The 23,870-nt window shown below is 45.6% G+C and overlaps 1 pseudogene; it reads right to left on the bottom strand.

Moving 5' to 3' along the window:
• Nucleotides 1–17,950: 17,950 nt before the first annotated feature.
• On the bottom strand, nt 17,951–18,301 carry LOC110291757 (small ribosomal subunit protein uS10 pseudogene; annotated as a pseudogene).
• Nucleotides 18,302–23,870: the final 5,569 nt, after the last annotated feature.

The raw sequence follows: 23,870 nt of genomic DNA, 5'->3' as shown, positions 1-23,870 counted from the left end.
GGAAGTGGACATGTTGGGGGGGATTCAGGGGCAACTGGAGGAGGAATGAGGCACACATATGATTATAGTTCATGGTAGACATGTTTGTAATTCTGAAGAATAAAGTTTTGTTTTTCTTTTCTTTTCTTTTTTTTTCTTTTTAGACTTCAAGACAAGGTCTTTGTGTAGCTCTGGCTGTCCTGGAACTCACTCTATAGACCAGGATGTCCTCAAACTCAGAGACCCGCCTGTCTCCTGCCTCCCACGTACTAGGATTAAAGGTAGGCACCAACATACCTTGTTGTTGTTGTTGTTTTTAAAGTTTATTATCTTAGGTATTTTGCGGCAACAATGCTGAACTTATTAACACAGCATTTTAAAGCTTCTCTTATGATCCATAGTCTAACCACCCCATGCCCCTTTCCCTGTCTATAGCTTAGGGACATTCACCAATTCACCAAATTCTTGGCTGATGGCCACCAATTTTCAGAGGTGGAAGAGAAGAGGAGAATAGGTATCTAGAGGGAAAAGGTCTTTTGGGAAATGTGTGTCTAAAATTGAGTTAAGAAAATTGGCCACTGACTGAATCTAAAAGAGCAAGGCTTTGGCAATCACTTCCGAGGTCCCGTTTAAGGTCTGTACTGAACAAGTGGATACTGAAGGAGGCAGCACTGAAGCTGAGTCTTAGCAAGGGTTAGCCAAGGACACGGCCTGGAGGGCTGAGCTGGGAGGAGGGGCTGAGCAGAAGTCAGTCTGGGGCACGATGGGGCCCGAACAGGATGACTTTGCAGGAGCAGCTCCAGGGGAGGTGTCTGGGTGAAGGCTGCTGTCTGAAGCCAAAAGGAAGCTGTAGACAGGGAGAGGGGCAATGGGCTGGTCAGACTTTGGGTAGTAAGAGAAGCTCAGAGCATAAAGAAGCTTGGCTTGTGAGAGTTTAAAGAATAAAGGAGCAAGAGGCCAGACAGAGCTTCAGAAAAAAATGCGAAAGAATCCATTGTAGGAGAGAGACAGAGACATACAGAAAGACAGTCAGATAGGCAGAGAGTGGGGGAGAGAGGGAGAGAGAGAGGGAAAGGGAGAGGAAGAGGGAGACAGAGAGACAGAAAGACACAGAGAGATAGAGACAGATAGGCACACATACACACACACACACACACACACACAGACTATTAAGATCAAGATGGGGCACGTGTTACAGAAAGAGGGCAGGGAATCATTTGTAGTTGAACAGGTTGCCTGTGGGTAAGACACAGTGTTCATTACAGAGCTTCATCCAGGTAGCAGTGGCTCTGGTGACAGCCATTTTGGCATCCACCCTGGCCTGCAGTGGGGGAAGGGGAAGCTGGGGAGAGAAGATAACTGAACAGGAGGAGGAAGGAGGTGCTGGGCACAGGGGAGAATGGAGGAGTGAGGGAGCATTTTGGTTTTCTGTGTGTGTGTGTGTGTGTGTGTGTGTGTGTGTGTGACACACACATGAAGGTCCAAGGTTGCTGTCATGTGTTATCCTCAGCAGCCCCTCACCTTTGTTTCTGAGACAACCTCTCTCACCTCTTGCTGACCCTGGAGCTCACTGGTTGGGCTGGGCAGACTGGCCAGCAAACCCCAGGTCTTTGTCTCCAGCTCTCCCAGTGCTGGGATCATAGGAGTATGTAGCTGTGCTCAGCTTCTCCGTGGTGCCGCGATCAACTGAAGTCCTCATGCTTGTGTATCAGGCTCTCTCCTGGCTGAGCCGTGTCCCTAGCCTCTGACTTTACTTTCAAGGTAGTCTCTTATCAGCCTCTCTCATTGCTGTGGCAAAATATATGAGAAGATGTGGCTTAAGGGAAGAATCTACGTTATGGTTTTATTGACTTCAGTCCACTGTTTTTGCTTCCATTGATCACGGTAATGGGCACATATGGAGGAGCCTGCTCACTTTATGATGGTTAAGAAGTGGATATTAAAGAAGGGACCGGGGACCTTCAGAAGTGTACCCCTAGTGACCTGTTCCCTTCAGCTAGGCCCTGTTCTCCTAAAAGTCCTTCTACCTTCCTAGTTGGCATCACTGGCTGGGGACTTGAGGCTGTAGGGGACTTGGTCATAGTCAAGGAAACCAAGGAGTAAAATGAAACATGCTTAATGATGATGGGGATAGTCTGTAGGAAAGAGGAGACTGCAGACAGCAGCAGTGACCAATCCCACCACAGGAAGGCAAAGGAGAAGGGATCTAGAGTCTCCAGCATGGAATGATGGGAGGGACAAGGTTTATTGTAAGAGATGGAGGAGAAGGGGGAAGCTGGCAGGGGTGCAGATTTGGTGTGGGATTGTCACTGGTATTCTCTTCTAGGTAAAGTCATTGGGGTGATCTGCTGAGGGAGGATTGGCACAACAGAGCTGCAGGGTGGGCAGAGGCACAGGGTCAGGGGAGAACCAACTCCAGAAACCAGGGAAGGCTTTGGAGGTCAAAGATGATGTCTGAGGAGTTACTAGATGCTGGTCAGTCAGAAGGTAAGAGGCTACAGGCCTGCCTGTGATTTCAGAGAGGTGACAATCTGCTGTGACAAGGTCAAGGGTGTGTCCCTGAGGGCAGGCTTCGAGGTGACACTGGTGGACAAGGAGGTCTAAGATTCAGGCAGGACTCAGGAACTAGAGTTCAAATGGAGAAACAAAACCTTCCAGGAAAGTCAGGAGTTCACATTGGTGGAAAACCCCACCCCTAAGCCCATCTTCAGTAACCTAGCAACAATGGCACATCATCATTAGCCACCAAAGGGCGCTATGCCCCTTTCTGAAAAGGCAGGGCCTTCTCTTGACACCCTTTCCACTTCACACAGAGGCAGCCTCTCCGAATCCCCCTCCCACAACAAACCTCTCACTTGAAATCTGCTGCATGGTGTGATCTTTGCAGCAGACCTTGGCCTAGAGCTGACAGAGGTACCCTGCCACTAAATCATAACCCATATGACAGAAGTATCAGAGTCCTGTAGCCAAGGCATTGGATTAATGTGAGCATGGTTTTCCTCTTCACAGCCGTTGCCAGGGACTGCCTTCTCCAAACTGTGATGAAGTGTGGGAACTAAAAGGAGCTGGGGAAGGAGGGGGAAGGGAGGATAGGCCACATCCAGCCAGAGTTCCTGCTAGGCTCTGGGCAGGGCTGCCGGACGCTTTCCACTTGGCCCCGGGTGGGCATCTAAGCCACTGGCCCCACTTGACGGGGGATGGACAAGGGGCAGCCCCTGAAACCAAGGGGCCTCGGAGCAACACCCTGTGCCCTGGGGCTATGGGAGAGAGTGCTGAGGGAGAGAGGTCCCCACGCAGAGTAAGCACAGTGGGCCTTGACTGGAGCACAGGAAGGCCTTCCATTGGGAGATTAGAAATGACTCATTAGGAGAAAGCCTATCCCATCTTCCAAGTACTGCGGGCTTTGATGAACAGAGACAGTCTATGATTTTAGCTTTATTATAGAAAGGCAGGGAGAAAGGAGAGAAGGTGGAAAGAGAGAGAGAGACCGGCCATGGCCAAGAGGAGACAAAGGGGAAAGGGAGAGAGAGAAGAAAGGCTAGAGAGTAAGAGGGAGAAAGAGGAGAGAAGAGAGGAGAAGACAAAGAGAGAGAGAGGAGCGAGAGAGTGAGGAGGGGCCAAACAACCCCTCTTAAAGTATGCTGCTATCTTTTCTGTTGCTAGGTAACTGGGGAGGAGTCTAGCCTGAAGGTCAGAAGCTTGGGACATTACCTATGTGACTACTAACCATGCTTCTCCTGTGGGGGCTGTGGGGGTGGTAACTTCAACAGGAGCCAGGGTTCCAGGAGACATGAGAGAACTCCTTCCATCCCATGTAGGTGAATAATCACCACCGAGTCCCAGGGTTCAACATCTTAGCTCGACTGGAGACCAGGCTGTCTGTATATATAGCCCAATGCCCCACAATGAAGCCTACTTGATGTCTGACAAAGCCTTACCTGAAAGCGCCCACCACGTGATCCAATCACTTGTGCAGTAAATGAACGCAATGTCCACAAAGGTCCAACAGTCCGATTTAGTCAAGGACATCACTCCAAAGCAGAGTGGTTTCCTTTTAAAATAATTAATGTCTAGTATTGACTTTGTATCCTGCTCCCTAGCTAAAACTCAAACTCACATGTTAGTGTTGGGGAACCTTGCTATTAAGGTAGCAGACCCCCCCCCCATGACCAGATGGCTTTCTGAGCTCAGAGCAAAATGGGGAAGTCACTTTCTCGGCAGGGACTTCCCTGTCTCTGCCTAACATTGTCTGGAGAGTGCCACTGAACACAGGGGGGCTGGCCTTGTCTTTAAAGTGACCTTATACAGGGCTCTCTGCAAGGATGCATAACTCAGCACACATGCGCACTCTGGCCCTGCCCACATGATAATTAGATGCTTCCTCCTCGATTGACGCTATGAACAATTAGCCCTTTCTACCCCTAAAAAAGCCCTTAGATGCCCTATCCCTGGAAAAACAATGCAGACTTGTCTAGATGCTGTGATCTCAAGGATAGTCCATACATCCTCAGGGCTGCCTGACCCCTGTTCTTCACCTAGGCTCCTTTTGTCTTTCAGGCTGGTGGCCACAGCCTCTGAGGAGAAAGGGAGGGACCATTTGTTAGTTTTGGTATACTTTAACTATTTTTCAGATATTTTATTTCTTTTATGGACTGGTGTGCATGTATGTGCGTACATATGGAGACCAGAAATTAACCTTGGGTATTGTTCTTTTTACCTGGCTTATTTTTCTCTATAAAAAGTTCTCTCTCCCCCCTTCTCCCTCTCTCTCTCCCTCCCCCCCCCTCCCTCTCTCTCTCCCTCTCCCCCCACCCCCCAAGACAACTTTTGGGAGTTTATCCTTCAACTGTGTGGGTCTCAGGGATGGAACTCAGGCTATTAGCTTTGATGGTAAATGGCTTTACCTGTTGAGACATCTCACAGGTCCACATCTATGGGTCTCTTGCTGGCCTGGAGTTCACCAAGTAGGCTATTATGAATGGTCATGAGCCCAGGCACACACCTATGTCCACTTCACCAGTGCTGGGACAGGCCACATACCTGGCTTCATTTCTTGTGTTCTGGCAGTTATCCTAGAGGTACATGTTTGTGGCAAGCAAGCACTTTATTGACAAAGCCATTTCCTGAGTACCTGACAGGATTTTAACATTATAAGTGGGTCTGAAGGGCCCGTTACCGGGCTCCCTTATCTGGCTTGTGTAATCCAAAGTTGGAATCTCTGCCTCAAATGTCACAGCTTCAAAATCCATTTCTGTCTTAGTAGGATTTTTGACCATAATAGATTTTAATATTTTACTGAAGACCACTACTAGTCTCACACACTCTGCCTGAAATCAGAGTAAAAGCCACTCCTGTTTTCTCTTTCGGAGGGAATATTTCTCTATCCCTCACGGACTGGAAAATGTAAATCCAAGAACTCTTTATTAAAAGGCAACAGACATGACAGAACCATGAATTTGCTGGGAGTGTCTATAGATGGGTCATTACTTGAACAATAGAGATTCTAGAAAATCTAAAAAATTCTAGAAAATTCTAGAAAATTTGTCACCAGGACAAACTTTTGGGATTAGTTGTGACAGATCCCGCTATGGCTGGGTCTCCCCCTGGTCCTCAGCAGAGCTGCTGGTCCTGGATGAGTTTCAGTCTATGGACGTTTGTGTTGGTTGGCAAGAGGCAGATTTCAGAGTCACTCGAGATCATCAGGTGAGATTTCAGGGTTCCTGGCTCTGGGTTAACTTTTTTTTAAAAAAAGATTTTATTTATTTAATGTATGTAAGTATACTGTCACTGTTCACAGACACACCAGAAGAGGACATAAGATCACATTACAGATGGTTGTGAGCCATCATATGTTGCTGGGAATTGAACTCAGGACCTCTGGAAGAACAGTCAGTGCTCTTATCCACTGAGCCATCTCTCCAATCCTGGGTTAATATTTGATTATTGTTCTATGGACTAGGGACTGTCTCAGAGAGCCTGGATGCCTGCCTTATGAGTATAAATAAATAAGCAGAATGTGGACCCAGTTAGATCAGTCCAAATTCAGAATTCCTGCTTCATTTGTTAAGAATGCATGTCAGGGGTGTGTGTGTGCGTGCGTGCGTGCGTGCGTGCGTGTGTGTGTGTGTGTGTGTGTGTGTGTGTGCATGTGAGAGAGGAGGGGGGAGGGAGGGAGGTGGGAAGAGTGTTCATAAGAAATTTGGGAACAAAAGAATCAAAAGCATTCTGTGAGATACCATTGTGAACAGATTTGTCTATTTTCTTAATTTAATTTTCAGGAACTTGGATCCTCAGAAACTCATGTAAATGCCGGGTGGGGTGGGCTGCCTACCTGGATGGCAGGAACAGGGGATCCCCCTACAAAAGGGGACCCCAGGACAAGCTGCCTGCTGAGACTATTGATCAAGAAGGATTCCAAACACTAATTAACGGGTCTCCACATACATGCACACTTACACAACGTGTGCCTACACACATGCAAAAGCATGTAAACACAATATATGTGCAACAGGCAGACACACAGACACATACACACACACACACACACACACATACACAGACACACACACACAGACACACACACACACAGACACACACACACACACATACCCTAAAAGAAAAATGATGGGAAACATGTACATATTGACTGAAACATCCAAGACCTTAGAAAGCCAGCTTCCTTAGCTGGGCTACATAAGGTCATGCTCATTAGCTGCCATATTTTATTCAGTGTTTCAGTTTTTTTTAATTAACATCTTCTGAGCACACTGGTGCACACCTTTAATCTCAGCACTTGGAAGGCAGAGGCAGAGGTGGGAGGACCTCTCTGAGTTTGAGGCCAGCTTGGTGAGACCTTACCTTCAAAAAACAAAAATATCCCCTAACTGGTCTTCAGTGGGAGAAGATGAGCGGAACCCTGCAGAGACTTGATGTGCCAGGTTGGGGGTGGGTATCTAGGGGCCTCCACCCTCTCAGAGGAGAAGGGTAGGGGAGGATGTGTGAGGGACTGTGTGAAGGGGAAGACAAGGAAGGTGGGGAGCACTGATTGAAATGTAAAGTAAAAAAATAAATAAACTAAAACAAACAAACAAAAATGGAAAAGGGGAAGAAATACAGAGACTGGCCAGAGACTGTCATGCCATTTGGGGCAGCCAGGGAGAGATGGCCACAGACACCAGGCTTGCCACCACAGAACTCAGTGTGGGAGGGGGGAGACGTCCATAGACTCACCAGATGCTGTCCCACACAGGTTGGCTATAGACATCTAAGTTCCCATTAGTCTTTACACCATGAGGTCTAGACAGAGGAGTTCACCCAGAGTGCTGCCAGCCACATGACCAGGCTGCAGCAGAAGCCACTGCAATGTGCAAGTGTGTGGCAGACAGATGGGAGAGAAAGAGAAGCAGAACAGGATTGTGGAAAGAGAAGGAACTGGATAAAAATGATGGAGAGGAATAACTTGTTGTGAGTGACGAGCCTTGCCAGGTGAGGCCATGGTGAAATTCCAGCCCGTGCTACCACTGAGGGCCATGTCTGGGTCCGTGGTTACACAGTGCAGGAGTCCATGTTAGGTATCAGGGCCTAATATTACCGCTAGAGCCATTGGGATATCCCTATCTGGGCAGCCACCTGGAACCAAGTGGATATCTTAGAACTCTGCAGAACTGGCCTTGTCCCTCACTGGCTATGGCCTTCTGGAGAGCTGGCCCCATCTCTCACCCAGGGCAACACTCAGGAGAGCAGGCCCTGAGTTTCAGGGGAGTCTCACGGAGCACAGTGGGGCTGGTTCTGGAGACAAGGGTGAGGGCAGAGAGCAGGAGAATGAACCCTGCCTCTTGCCAATGCTAGTACTGGGTGGCCTAACTGGATCAGTGAGGGAAGAGCTTGCCATGGTGCACATAATGGAGAAACCACAGGATGACCAGCTCAGCTAACACCCAGGTCCAGATCCAGGGCTTTGAGTTGGTTCATCCCAAAATCTACATCATCTGTGAACCAGTGGGGTGTGTGAAAAGGCCAGTCCTACTGATCCAATGCTGCAGGATCTCCATGACACAGGGCAACAACAAGATAACTGGGAGAATCCAGTATTGATGGTGTCCTAGAAGCCAGAGACCATGAACCAGACCAATGACTCATTGCAATGAACAGTCACAAGTGAAGATGTGTGGACAGAGGGATGTATTGTGGGACACACTGTGACATACTACAGCTTCCACAATGAGATGTTTTCTATGCTTTGTTTTGTTTATTTTTAATTTGTCCCTGTGTTTTTTATTTGGGAGGAGGTTGCAAGGGTGGAGGGCAGAAATGAGGAGATGGGAAGATGAGGGGAGATGAGGGGAGATAAGGGGAGATGAGGAGAGATGAGGGGAGATGAGGGGAGATGAGGGGAGATGAGGGGAGATGAGGGGAGATGAGGGGAGATGAGGGGAGATGAGGGGAGATGAGGGGAGATGAGGGGAGATGAGGGGAGATGAGGGGAGATGAGGGGAGATGAGGGGAGTTGAGGGGAGATGAGGGGAGATGAGGGGAGATGAGGGGAGTTGAGGGGAGATGAGGGGAGATGAGGGCATGATGGGAAACTCTCAAAGAATCAAGAAAACGTTTAAAAAATAGAATAGACACAGGGTTTGCCCTCACCAGCCCATATTTTCTTCTTGTATCCACTTAGCTACTTATCTTGCTCTTTCTCTAGAAGCAACCCAGATTTTAAATTCTTTCTAGAGACTGCATAGCCTGCGACACCCTCATTTTCAGCATCTAGTTGCTTTCGAACTTGAGTTTCTTAAACAGAAATGAACTTATGTACCATGTAAGTGAGCTGCCCACTCTCCTTCATGTCCAGCGGCACCCGATCTACAAAAAGGGGTCGGCAGCTGCTCTGCTGAAGAGCTGCTAAAGCACAGACCCTGTGGAGCCTGCTCCGAGAAGGAATGGAGAACTCCTGTGCTCACCAGCGTGTGCTTTGGACACCATCAGACCATTTATGAGTCCCCAAACTTCTAAGATGCCAGAGGAGATGTGGAAACGTCCCATATTTATTGTTGCCTAGAGTGAAGTACAGTATACATATTTGCTGGTGTATTGTGGTTCTAACCTTATTAAAGAAGGCTCTGAGATGGCAGCTTTCTCTGAAACATGAGCAATACTTAATATGTTTATGTTACTGTAACAAAACAATTTAGTAAAGATCATAGATTTATTTCTTATAGTTCTGAGGGCTGGCAAGGTCAAGGTTAAGGCCGATGTGCTAGCTGATGATTCAACGTGTGGTGAGGGCTTGCTTGCTGTTGACAAAGTGGCACCAGAAGGACTCTGTGCTCACATAGTAGATGACAGAAGGACAATTCACATGGGTATTGATCCCCTTGATGAGAATGGGGCCCCTCACGACTTCATCAGTTATTAGTTATTTAAACTCACATCTTAGCCTTTGTTTTAAGTTCTGACATACATCTAAACAATATGGGGTTTTATATTATATACTAGATACATTTGTTCAGTTTTGTTTGTATATTTCTGTGTGTGCATGTGCACCTGAGTGTGTGTGCGTGTGTGTGTGTGCGTGTGTGTGCGTGTATGTGTGTGTGCGTGTGTATGTGTCTGCATGTGTATGTGTGCCCAGGTACATGTATATTAATGTGAAAGTCAGAAGTTGTTGCTGAGGAACATTCTTTATTTTTTAAAAAAGATTTATTTATTTTATTTATGTGAGTACACTGTAGCTGTCATCAGACACACCAGAAGAGGGCATCAGATCCCATTACAGATGGTTGTGAGCCACCATGTGGTTGCTGGGAATTGAACTCAGGATGCAGCCAGTGCTCTTAACCCCTGAGCCATCCCTCCAGCCCAGGAACATTCTTTGATCACTCCCCACCTTATGTTGTGAGTCAGGGTCTCTCACTGGACCTGGAGCTCACAGGTCTGGCTAGACTGGCAGGTTGATTAGTCCCTGGTGTGTGTGTGTGTGTGTGTGTGTCTTCCTTCCTTTACCTCCTTAGCATTGGCACTTCACTCGGGTGCTGGGGATCCAAACTCTTATCGAAACATTTCCCCGGGGCCAAGTCCACTTCCTAGCCACATTAGATAGTCAGGTGGTCTACGGGCAAGATACAGCCTCCAAGTTGTGTCATCAGATACTAAGAATATCCAAGGTCACACAGATATGAAAGCAATGACCATGCTGGGTGCTCAGGCAGGAGTTTGCCTTTTCTGGTTAACCTGATGGATCTAGGTGACTCTGAGCTATGCAATTTGGCCATGCATTTGCTATTTTTTTAAAGGTTGTATAAAGTTTCCCAATGTTTACAGTTCCTTCAGTAGCCATTTGAGTCACAGGGAAGAAAAAAGAAAAACTCTCCAGAAAGCAGAATATGAAGATTGGCAATCCAAGGAGGAGATGCTCGTGGTTATGACCCACTCACAGATTTGTGAAATATAGGTCGGATGGAAAGGAAGTGAAACTTCCTGTTGAAGTTTCATTTATAGCACGTCTCTGGAAATTGCTAAATGTAATTTCTTGGTGTAAAATAAACTGCAGAAATCCGGGCTGTGTCCGTCTGCTGTGTGTTTATGGAAGCCGTTCTGTCTGAAGCTGAGATGTTGTAAAAATTATATAGTGTCACGAACAGCCACAATTAGTTTAACAGATGTGACCCCTCAGCTAAAAAGCTGTCAAGATCTTAGCAACCAGATCCAGAAAATATCTGGGAATTCCTAAAATCCATACAACACTACCCATGGGAAGGACACTATTGACATTTTATTTGTTATAATTTCTGTGTGTATCTTAGCACTTTCTACCTTTCTTTTTTAGTAGCTTAACAAACTATGGGATTGGAGAGATAGTTCAGTTGGTAAATCGCTAGCACCATGGAGGTAGAGACAAGATAATCCCTAGGGCTCATTGTCCAGTCAGCCTGCCAGATGAATGGGCTCCAAGTCCCAGTGAGAGACCCAATCTCAAAAATAAGGCAGAAGGAAGAAGAGGGCCAGAGGGAGGCTCATTGAGTGAGATGGTGGCCGTGTTAGGTGTGGGGACGAGAGTCAGGCTATTTCTCAGCCACATAAAAGGTGGGCAGGCATGGTGGCCACTGTCATCCTAGTCCTGGGGAAGGTAGGGACAGGATTCTCGGGGCAAGCTGGAGAGCTAGGGTAGATGAAGTGGCAAGCACCAGTTTCTGTGAGAGATACTGGCTCAATAGGCAACTAAATAAGACACCTATTTAGTTTATTACAGTCCATTTTGATTTGGGATTTGTATTCTAGCTCAGCATGAGGCATGCAATGTCCTGGTCAACATGACCAGCCTTAGAATCCCTTAGAAGACACATTCTGGTGGAGGTGTTCCAAGGGAAGTATAACTGGGGAAGAATGCAGTGGCTCCATCCCACGCGGTCTGCTTTTATATTGACTAAAGGCTGGGGAAGGAGAAACCCAGATGACTGCCAGAGTTCAGTTGTTTCTGCGTCCTGACGCACAGAGATGTAATGGTCTTGGCCGCATCCTGTTGCCAAGAGCTGGGCAACTCTGTCCTACCATGATGGACAACTCTCTCTCTCAATGAAACCATGAAACAAAAACTAAGCCTTCTTCCTTTCTTTGCTTCTTCTCCTTCTTCAGTTTGGTTTGTTGAGATGTGTTGCCTTGACTGTCCTGGAACTCCCTATGGAGACAAGGCTGGCCTCATACTCAGAGATTGACCTGCGTTTGGAGTGCTGGGATTAAATATGTGCACCCTGGCTTGGCTTCTCTTAGGCTTCTGTCAGGTGGTTTTGTTTATTTGTTTGTTTTGTTTTTGTTTATGTCAGCAGAACAAGAATAACTAATACAAGGACCCTTAGCTGTGAAGAGTGGTTGACAGATGCCAGTGGGTGCCTCTTGTAACGAACATTGCTGATGGCCAGGCCCCAGCAGATCATCTATTTTGTGATGGGCTCATCTTCTATAATGGGATGATGTGCTCTGTGAAAGAGACTTTGATTCCCATCCGGGCTTAGTTTTGATTTTTCTGAGTCAACCGTAGTGATTCTGTTTTCCTTTCCAGTGCTTGGTTTAAGGGAGGGCTCTGTAGGATGTAGTGTTTGATTAGGGTGCTTCTGGGTAACAAGTGAGTCTGTATCAGAGCCAGTACTGGTAGCCAAATATCCTGCTCCTTAGCCCTTTTCCTGCCTCCTGCCTGGGAAGCAAAAAGCCTGACTGTCAAGTTCTGCTTGGCCACATGTAAGAGACAGAATGGCATGGTTCCTGCCCTGGAACAGAGCCAGCAGGGTGAGGGCCTCTGTGAGTGTTGGTGGTTGTTGTGGGCATGAGGCTTGTTTGAATACTAATATACATATTTTCATGTTCCTCCTTTAAGGAACGTCCCCTCTGCCAAGGTTAATGACTCCGTGATAATCAGAGACAGCACAAGTCTGGGAGGCAAGGGTGTGTGGCTAATGTCTCAGCAAAATGGTAGAATGCTGTGACCTTCAGGACAGCCCTTGAGGCTGTGGGAAAGAACGCTGAAAAAATGAGTTCAGAAAAAAAAAACAGAGTTTATCAACTATGTGAAATATAAGGATGCATTGTGAATTATATGAGGGGCAGCGTGGGACAGAGGGAGTTAAGGTCCAGGCCCAGGCAGAGTAGGAATGGTAATTTTAGGGTAGGGTCCCACCCAGCTATCTTATTGCCTGTGCTTGTGCTTGCTATATCTTTCTAAGAATCAAGGGGATGGCATCATCTAGGGATGCTGATTCATAGGATAATCAAAAGGGAACCTGGAGTAAATGACTGGATTGATGTGTAAATAAAAACTGAGCTCTTGATCTTCAAGAGATGAGATATCTAGAGAGTTTTAGGATAGAAAAAAAAGCAGTCTCAAGCAGAACATAGAGAGAGCAGTCTGGAAAGCTGTCTCAAGCAGAACACAGGCCATCAGCTTGGACCCACGATTTGACTTCAAGTCATTTGTTTAGCTGCTTGCAGACACCCTTTCTCTCAGAACCCCTCTCTAAGCCGAGGCTGTTCCTTGGCACCTGGCTGCAGGCATGTGCTGTGAAGCTTCTCTATCCACAGAAAGGTATAAGAGGAGACCACCATTGCTGCCATATGACTTTGATTCTTCTCTTCAGAGATTCCACCATGTTGTCTCCTTCTGGTGCTGGGACCTGAACTCTCCTCAGAGTCCCCACCTCTGTCTGCTTGTCTACAGCATTAAATAAGTCTTGTGACTTTATGGAGCGATCTTTGTCTTGGTGTTCGTATCTGAGACTTTGGCCTAAAAACACAGGAAGTTCTCCGGAGGCTCCTAGAGAAAGTGCCCTCTCTTTGGAAGTTGCTGTGCTTGCATTGAATTCCTTGAAGAATGGTGACCATCTGTGACTCTGGCATAAAAATGACATATTGAGGAAGGCAGATGGAATTAAAATGGGTCTTTCAGGCTTAAACTGTCAAACTGTGGAACAGCTTATATGGCGACCTTCCAGAAGAGTGTGAGAGAATGAATTTCTCTTAACCTCTGATGCAGTCAATGAGTATTGTCTGTCTTTGCTCCTCTGGCCATTCCAGATAATATTGCATTGGGGACAGTATCTTTAAATGACCATCAGGGATAGAGTTTTCATAGGCCTCAAGGGTTGTTAAATATTAGCTGTTTGAAACCCAGGAAAGGCAGCATTCAAAGACCCCTGGGCTTGATGTCAAAATAGCTGGCTGTAAATAACATCTTTCATTTATTGTTTGTTTGCTTAACTCCTTAGCCAGCACTACCCAATAAAGATTATAATGCTACCCTTGATGCAAATCATGTATAATTAAAGTTTATCTGATAACTATATTTTAAAAAGTAAAAATAAATCAGTGAAAAGCTAGTATTTGGTTGAACCCAATATATTAAAAATATTAAACATGTCAGAGTAAAAAATAATATGGTATTTTATATAATTCTGTATTTTATTTGTACTGTTTTTTTTAAAAGATTTATCTTAATTGTATACGGATGGGTATTTTGCATGTATGTATGTCTGTGACCCATGTGTGTGCCTGGTGCCCAGGGAAGTCAGAAGAGGTTTCAGATCCCCTGGAAATAGACAGACATTTGGAAGCCACCACACAGTGCTAAGAATCAAACTCCAGTCCCCAGGAAACACAACCTGTGCTCCTAACCACTGACCCATCTCCAGCTCCTATATTATTTTTAAATACTAAATCTTTGAAATACAGGTTTCCACTCATAATGCATCTGAGGTTAGGCTAGTTATGCCAGAAGTTCTCAACACACATGGTTAAGCATTTATTATAGCAGACATCAAGCTCTGTGTGATTCACGATCACATAAATTCTAAATCTAACAATGTACTCCAATTCTTCAGAAATCTCCATGGGAAGGACCTCTGGGCATGCCTGTCAGAGAATTTCTAGATTGTGTTAATGGAGGTAGGAAGGCCTTCTGAATAAAAAGGGAGGAAAAAAGGAAAAAGCAAGAGGAAGATTGGCATCTATCTCTCCTTGCTTCCTGACTGCAGATGCAGTGTAACCAGCTGCCTCACCCCTGTGACCGTGCCTTCTTTCTTACGGAAGGGATGGCACCCTCAAACCGTGAGCCAAGATAAACCCTTCCTTCCTTTCTTTGGTCAGGTATTTTATCACAGCAGTGAGAAAAGCAACTAATTCAAGGATTTCTCGAACTCTTGAATTTTCCCATGAGTCGCTGTGTTAGTCACTTTTCTGTGTCTGTAATAAAACACCATGACCAAAAGCAACTTATGGAAGAAAGAGTGTACTGATTTACAGTTCCAGGGGAATAGGGATCTATCATGTCAGGGGTGCATGGCAGTGACTGGCAGGAGTGGGAAGCTGAGAGATCACATTTTTAAACTGCAAGCATGCAGCAGAAAGAGAATGTAATCTGGATGTGGGGAAAGACTATGAAACACTCTAATCCAATGAGTGATATATTTCTTCCAGCAAGACCACACCTCCTAAACCTCCCCAAGCAGCGCCACCTACTGGGGGGGTGTCAAATGTTCAAATACCTGGGCCTATGGGGCACATTCTCCTTCAAACTTAGCCATCTTGTACATATATGCACCAGGCATATATGCATGTTACACTCATCATGCATAATTAATGTATATTTATTCCTAAAATTGCAATGGTTCATTGATATGATTGTTTTGTTCCATTACTATGCAAATCCTGTGTATTAGCATACTGCCATGACTGTCTTTTTGTTTAGAGCAGAGTTGAATCCCTTTGTCTGTCTCTCACTTCCCAGTCTTCAATTCTGTTTCAGGATTATAGAAAGTGAGGTTGAGGAATGTTCTTCCTTAGTTGGTCCTGGAAGGGAGTTCAAGTCTCTTTGATTCCCATGATGCACATCTCACCTGGGAGCACCTATGTTCTCTGTGATAGAGTCAAAATTATGATTCCTAGGTCCAAAGCAGTGACTCTGAGAATATGCACAGAAGGAACAAAAGACTTCAGTGGGAAGCTTGAAATTGTTAAGAAAGAACCATTTGGAAAGTTTGTTCCCCACCCCTGATCCCCAAGGAGGAAAGAAAAGAAAAGAAAAGAAAAGAAAAGAAAAGAAAAGAAAAGAAAAGAAAAGAAAAGAAAAGGAACAACTACCCAATTATTTTGGAAACTAGAGGAAAGGATATAATAGCAAAATAGAAAATATATGCTATAATGTGTTGTACAGAGGTCTACTATGGATCTTATTACAAAGGTGATGGGCTGGATAGAGTTAGGGATCCAGTCTGAAATTACCAGTTCATATCTAGGAATAGGAAACTTGACAAGTGGCCATCACCCTGAGAACCCTGAAGGAGATCCCAGAAGGAGCATAGCAGCAGGCTTACTAGGCGAGGGGACCTGCCCACAGCCAGCCAGTCATTATGGTGCCAAGGATCAGGGGGCTTTCCAAGAGGGAAGCCCAAGGGGTAGTGTTCCTTTCCTTTGTTGTGTGTATTAGTTGGCATCTTGCTGGGTGTGGTGGCTTGTCAGGAAGCAGACCTGTTGCTAGGCAACCAAGGAGTTCTGAGGAAATTCTCCTCCCCAAGGAGATTGACTTGCCAGGAGCCTTCAAGAAGGATTTGGATATTAACAAACAAGAATGTGCAGCCTTAGGGAGTAACAGCTTAAAAATTTTTGTTTGTTTGTTTTTGAGAAGACGATTGGTAGAAAATTATGACCTGGGCATGGAAGGGAAGTGAAAGAAAGGAAGAATAAGAACAAAGAGGAGGAAGGATCAGGTTTCATGTGTGTGTGTGTGTGTGTGTGTGTATACATATATATATACATATATATAATATATATGCATTCATATTTGGGTATTGCTTTTCTTGTTGCTGTGACACAATATTTGTCAGAAAAAAAAAACATAAGGAAAGGCCTGCCATCTTACTGTTCAGGTGGATATAGACCAATGTCGTGGTGAAGATGAAGGTAGCTTTGTGGTGGTAGTGAGCATGCAACTGGGACGTCTGGTCTCTTTGTTTCTTTATCTTGGCCACACAGGAAGCAGAGTGATGAATGCTGGTGTTCCTTACGTTTTATCATTTTCTCTTCATCTCAAAGATTCAGGGAGAAAGGCCACCTACCCAAATCATCATGGCCAAATTAATTCATGCAAGTTTTTTTTTTTTATTCTTGTTCCTTCGCTGTTTTCCCCTAAGGTGGAGTTCAACAGATTAGCATTAGACATGGTGAAGAAAAGGGTTTTTATAGTCCAAGGTCAGGGGCTTTCCACGTGAGGGATTTGGCAGGCAGATGGGTGAAGTTACAGAGTAACGTAACAAGGTGGTCGCTACAGTAGACAGCCATAACAACCTCCTGAAACAAAGGTGGGGTTGCCAGACGGTCATAACAACTCTTTGAAACAAATACATGGTTGCCATTTCCTCGAACAGGCAGTACAGACTCGTTTGTAGTTAAAGGTACAGATGGGGCATAGCCCAGTCCTTGAGAAGCATAAGCTTAATCACAAACAGAAATGAACCTAGTTTGTCTTTACTCTAAGGTGACTTTTAAGCCCAAGATGGAGTCAGGCTGGTACATCACCTCTTCCCTTCTGTTTGACCTAAGCCTCCAGCTTATGAGATGCTGCTGCCCAGAATCAGGGTGGGTCCTCCCTCCTCAGCTAACATACGTTTGGAAACATACTCACAGACATGTCCAATTGATAATAAAAACTAACCACTACACTCTATCATCTATGGGTTGTGAACCCCCTCAAGACCATCAGAAAACACAGATATTTACATTATGATTCGTAACATTAGCAAAGTTAGAGTTATGAAGTAGCAATGAAAAATAACTTTATGGTTGGGGCATCACCATGACATGAGGAACTGTATTAAAGGGTCCCAGTTGAGAAACCACTGGTCTATCATCATTAAAAAGATTGATTTTTGTATTGTATGTATATGGGTGTTTTGTCTGGATATACATCTGCATACCAGAAGAAGACACTGGATCCCATGGGACTACAGTTACAGACAGTTGTGAGCCACCATGTGAGTGTTAGAATTGAAACCAGGCCATCTGGAAGTGCAGCCAGTGCTCTAACCAGATGGCACCTTCTTAATTCTCTCTTATTAAAAAGTCCTTGGAAATCAAACTTGGGGTCTTAGTCTGGGCAGAAAATGTCTTTACCTACTGAGCCATTTCAGTGTCCATGGGCTTTCTTCTCCTCCCCCTCTCCTCCTCCTCCTCCTCCTCCTCCTCTTCTTTTTCCTCCTCCTCTTCTTTTTCCTCTTCCTCTTCCTCTTCTTCTTCTTCTTCTTCTTCTTCTTCTTCTTCTTCTTCTTCTTCTTCTTCTTCTTCTTCTTCTTCCTCTTCCTCTTCCTCTTCCTCTTCCTCTTCCTCTTCCTCTTCCTCTTCCTCTTCCTCTTCCTCTTCCTCTTCCTCTTCTTCTTCTTCTTCTTCTTCTTCTTCTTCTTCTTCTTCTTCTTCAATTAAGTAAATTTATTCAGTAGACTTAGGCATCTGCAATGGTGACTTCAGCCTCAACTCCTGGCTCAATACTGATAGAAGAAATCTGCTTAACAATCTCAGAAGGACTCTATAAATCAATGAGTCGTGTGTGGATCCTCATCTGGAAATGATCCCATGTCTTGGAACCTTCACCACAAAGTGTTTTTCTGGTAGTGACTTGGTAGGCAATGCACAAGGGCCCTTTCACTTTCAGATTATTTTCCTTTGTGCCTCTGATCAACTCTGCATAAACCTTCTCCAGCGACTTCAAGTTGCAGCTGGTGAGCATGATTCAAATTCTGTGAATTGCCACTTTGGGCTCCACCGCCATCTTTCCGGTATCATTAAATGCCATGGCTGAGGGCTGCTTCCTGACCAACTTGTTCCTCAGCAGGAGCAAACAGCGGTGAGTCGGGACTGAGAAGACTGGACAGAGCTCTGCAGCACGCACCACCAGCTCTCAGAAAAGGAGTCCATGGGCTTTCTTAAAGGCTTCCATTCTACACTGTGGAACTTTGGTGACCCAGGCAATCATGTTTCAGAGGCTTTCTGCTCATCTCCAGTCAGCTCTGGGTGAGAGTTTCCCACAGAGCTGGTGACTGGGCATGGAGCACTAATTGGAGGTGAGCTGTCTCAAGGAACAGGCCTTTACTTAGTGAGCCTTTGTGAGTAAGAAAGAAATTCATCTTGGAACAGTCAGTCTAGATGTAGTTTTGCCACTGATGAAAGATCAAGCAACTTTGCATACTGAGAAAGATGTCTATCACAGTCCTAACGTGCTGCCTCCCTGCTGCAGAAAGGCAGTAGGTAAACACTAGTATTGAAAGGCTGCTCTCTGCAATTGAACCACTACAGTTTTATAAAGACGAGCAGGTTTATATTCACAGTAAAAACGCTGCAGTTAATAACATACAATGAACTTGAATCTGAACTGAGATGTTTCGGCAGTGGTCCACAGTGTGCTGTGTGATTACATGCAAAGTATGCGGAGCATGCTGTGTGTTGGCAGCCAATGATGGGTCGGAAGTCACATGATGTAACACTGGTGAGTCCTCCCTGAAATGCCTCAGATTTATCACAATTTTTTATTTTGAGTTATGGAATTATATTTTGGTTGTTGCTTGTCCAGAGACCTTTTTTTTTCTGTTGCCATTTTTTTGCAAGTCTATATTCAGTTATAACCTGTGGTTTAAGAAGCGTCCTCCTAGCCCCGGCACTCCTCTGGTTCTGCCCAGTGAATGGCTGCATCCACAGCTGAAGGAGAGAATGAATGACTGCCCCAGAAGGTTTTAGATGAGTATTCATAGATGCTAACTTTGTGACAGAGAGCTCTTCTTCCTTCTCCACGTTCCAGAGTTTGAGGTGTGATGATCCCCTTGCCTCTGTCCCCCAAGTGCTGGAATGAGGCAAAAAACCACACATCTCATTGAGGCAGTGCTGGAGATCAAAGACAAAGTTTCATGTATAATAGGCCAACATTCAACCGGCTGAGCTACAGCCTCAACCCCAACCAGTAGTAGCTTAATAAGAGCAGAGAAGGACGCTGTTCAAATGCATGGGAAGAGCTTTGGGTTACACCATGCCACCAACGTAGGGAAAAATCATGTTTTATGAAATATGATTTTAAAAATGGCCAAACCAACAATTTAGGGGGTGAATTAAAAGGCAAAGATTAAAAAAAGAAAGGATGGAACCACATCATCAGTAGCTCACCAAAGAAAGTCTAGTGCACATCTTACACATTTAGGTCCCTTAATGATGGGGACTCTGGAATAGTGCTATACAAATAATGGTTCCTGGAAAGACAGTTGTCAGAGACCGTTTAAATGACAATGCTTTAGATAAAATTCTAAAGTTCCCAGAAGTTAAAAACCAATCTACATTAAGGATTGTACAAGACTGACTGATCAGAATTTTATAAATATGGAGAGCTGCAGTATTGCAGGACCAGAATCAAGTTATCTTGCCCTGACTTTAGTGTCCTTAAGAGCATTTAGGACCAACCTCCTGTATCTGACCTAACACCCTTCCAACTAGCAGGTAAAACCTCTGGGATGCACTAAACTCAGAGACTGCCGGCCTCTCGCAAAAGTCAAGGGTATCCCAAGGTCCAGGATATCATCCAAGAGCATCTGCGACCTGAGCTGTGGCCATCACTTTTCGATCACCTGCCTCCTCGCCGCTGTTTCTACCATTGTGTCTGATAAGTGTTTTGACTTCCGACTTATTTCGTTTTATGATGATAATTGCTTGCATCTTGGGTTACGTTATTTGGGTAACCTGGATACCTGCTCCTGGGTCACTCAGATTTGGCCCTGGATAAACTCTTCCTGCCTTGGAGGTGAGAAAAGCTGTGTTTTGCACCGGCAAAAATCAACGCCCAAACTAAGCAGCATTGGGAAGCACACACGTGACTTAAATCCCCGTTCGAAAATTGACCCCCCTGAAGAATAATGTAATTTTTCCTTTTGCTTTTCATTTCTGAACACACTGAAACCAAAGTGCAATCTGGAAATCTTCAGCCACAAGAAGAAGAGTCTGGAAGCAAAGGAGCTGATAGATAGTGCTGACACCCTCCAACGCTAACAGTGGTCATGTGCATCCCAGCTGCAAACCAGGCTGGTAGTTGGCTTTATTTTAAAGGGATACTCCTAGTAAGGCCACTCTTGCCTCTGAGCAGCCCAACCTGCTGCCCCTAAGAAAGGCAGCCTCTGAAAGAAGTTGCTGCTCAAATGTTTATCAGGGCAGATCTCTCCCCCACCTTCCCTTCACTAGGAATTTGTGAGCACCCGGGCACTTTAGGCCACCGTGCGCTCAGAGAGTAGCAAGGCATGTGCTGGTGTGGCTCTTTACTTCCTATGAAAACTTCTTTCATCTCCAGCATTGCAGGGGCATGATGGGCTCTCTGGTGGCCGAGCAAACGAGAACAGGGGAGCCCGAAAGCCTTTTTTTTGGTCCTCCCTTAGAGCGAAGGAATGCAATCCTCCGGGCTTTCCATGAACTTCCAGGAGACTAAGCTGGGTCTTCAAAGTAGATGGGGTTGGGGGCTGGAGAGATGGCTCAATGGTTACGAGCACTTACTAGGTTGGCCTAGGAACCCTGACGTGGTTCCTAACTGCCTGTGACTTCAGTTGCAGGGGATCCAATGCTCTTTCTGGCTTTCATAGGTGCCTGGATGCATGTGGTGCCTATAAACACATTCAGGCACTTACACACATACACAAGCGTTTAAATAAAACAAAACGGAAGAATAGACTGTGAAGTGACCTGAGTCTAGAGAAGCCCTGCCTTTGTGCACTGCATTTGACACACAGGCACTAGGTCCCAGTGGGCCACAGATCCCCTTTCCCTTCTCTTTCCCACTGCTTTCGAGCCTGCTTTGTGAAGAAAAGTGCAGCAGCCCCAGTTTCCCACGCACACCCTGCGCTTTCTTGTAATTGCCTGCAATCCTATGGACGCATTGGCTCAGGCTGTATAACAGAATGCCTGGAGTGGGGTTGGTAGTCAGTAGCCCTTAAGGTTCAGTTCCGCAGGCTGGAAGTCAGGGTCACAAAGTCCGCAGTGGCTGCTGAGGACCTCCCTGGCCTGCAGAGGACAGCCTTCTGCTATGTCCTCAAAGGGCCTAGTTTCTGATTTTTGTTTATTTTTGTTTTTCCCTGTAAATGTCTAGGTGCCAGAGGCCATCTCCAGCAGTGTGTTCAGTGACTCAAGGAGGAGATGCGGGGTCCGCGACTGATGTAAAGTAGGCACACATTCACACACACTGAGTGGATGAAGCAAGCCTCCACCAGCTTTATTTTTTTTTCTCTTAGTCCTAATATACCTTAATGCAACCCTCCATGCAGAGGAAAAAAAATCACATTACTATAATTTCTTAATCATGAGTTTCAATTACACATAATGATTACAAGTTTCATATTTTTAAAGACAAGTTGTTTTAAATTCCACATCTGATCGCTCAGCTGCTCCTGTTGTTCCCTCCCATAATCTATCTAGATCCCAAAGTCATCGTCTTTCTTTGGCAGGTTAACAGAATTTGAGCAAGCCAACTATTTTTAACAGTTTCTCTTGTTCTGGCAGGTAGCAGTTTGCAGTTACAAGGAAGGAGACAGACTTCATGTTATTCTAACTTAACACAGTTCTTACTCATCTACCACAGTTAACCATCTAACTAGTCTTACAGTGTTAGTTTCCATAGCAAAGTAAATGTGTAGTTAGCTGGAGAACTTTAGGTCAGAGGCAACAGAAAAGGGAGGATCTATTCAGTCTACATGCTGCCCAGGACCAAGTCCTCAAGGCTCATCAGCAAATGGATAATGGATAGTTATCAAACCGGGGCAATCACATTTTATAGTGGACACTGTCTTAGCTAGGGTTTCAGAAGTGCTGTGAAGAGACACCATGACCAAGGCAACGTCTTCTAAGGGGCAAACATTTAGTTGAGGCTGGCTTACAGTTTCAGAGGTTCAGTCTGTTACCATCATGGCAGGAAGCTTGGCAGCATGCAGGCAGACATGGTGCTGGAGGAGCCGGAGTTCTACATCTTCAGATCTTCATCGGAAGGCAGCCAGAAGGAGACGGTCTTCTGCAGGCAGCCAGGAGGAGGGTGTGAATTACCCTGGCCAGACTTGAGCATATATGAGACCTCAAAGTCCCACCTCCACAGCGACACAGTTCCTCTCACAAGGCTACACGTCTTCCCATAAGGCCACACCTCCCAAAACTGCCACTTCCCACAGGCCAAGCATATTCAAACCACCACAGACACAGACGCTCAATCTAAACAGCGGGCACTGGAACCCAGTTACTCTCTCTGATCATTAGCCTGTCCCTCGTAGAGGAAACTCGGGACCCCATAGCAACCGGGCTCACTTTGTTCTTGCTTCCTGACCTTAGCAGGCCTTTCACTAGGTAACTAAAAATGTGTTTTTGTATTTTCATGTTGTGCTGCAGGTTTTCTGCTACAAAGCGGCTGGCAAAGCGCTCTGGCCTAATTTAATTAATTTTTCATAAAAAACGCCTTGTCCTAATCTTTTCAATTATACGTATTTAAAAAAATTTTTTTTTATCAGAAATCTTTAGCTAAATCATTTATCTGAGTGGCATTGCTTTTGGGAAAGTTATTCCCAAAAGCAATGTTATTGTTATTCATTGTGATTACATTGCTTAGACTTAGAAACCCCCCAAGGCTATTTACACCAGGCAGAAAACAGGGAGATTGAGGCAACAGCAGGTGCAGTCAGGGCCAGCAGTAGTACAGGGTCTTCAGGAAGCAGGACCCTCAGTGTTTTGCCTCTCCGAGGTATACTTATCATAGCTCTGCTGACCTGTGAGTTGTCATGCTCGAATACTGACTGTAGCTCCTCCCACTGCATGGATCCCGCCATCTATCAAAGGTAGCAGCTCTGTGCTAACAAGCACAAGAGAGATGTGAAGGGGCCCCTCAAACGAGAGTCTGGCAGAAGCCCTTCAGCCCTTGGGAGTCAAGACTTCTAACTAGGTCCTCTGCATATATGTTATGGCTGAGTAGCTTGGTGTTCTTGTGGGGTTTCTAACAGTGGGAAGGAGGGCTGTTTCTGATTCTTTTGCCTGCTTGTGGGACCTTTCTCCTCCTACTGGGTTGCCTTATCCAGCCTTGATATGACGGTAGGTGCCCGGTCTCATTGTAGCTTGGTATGTCATGCTTGGTTGATGTCCCTGGGAGGCCTGCTCTTCTCTGAGGGGAGGCAGAGGTGGGAAGTGGGTCTTGGAGCTTGGGGGGGCTGGGGGGGAGAGAAGAAAGGAAGAGGGACAATGTAGTCGGGAAACATGAGAGAAGAATACAAAAGAATTCCAACACAGTTAACAAAGTTTGCTGTGAAGCTGGGCAGTGGTGGTGCACGCCTTTAATCCTAGCTCTTGGGAGGCAGAGGCAGAGGCAGAGG

The sequence above is a fragment of the Mus caroli genome, unplaced genomic scaffold, assembly GCF_978045245.1.
Source record: "Mus caroli unplaced genomic scaffold, Mus_caroli_1 scaffold_3, whole genome shotgun sequence".
Lineage (NCBI taxonomy): Eukaryota > Metazoa > Chordata > Mammalia > Rodentia > Muridae > Mus > Mus caroli.
This window is presented reverse-complemented; position numbering and strand designations above follow the sequence as displayed.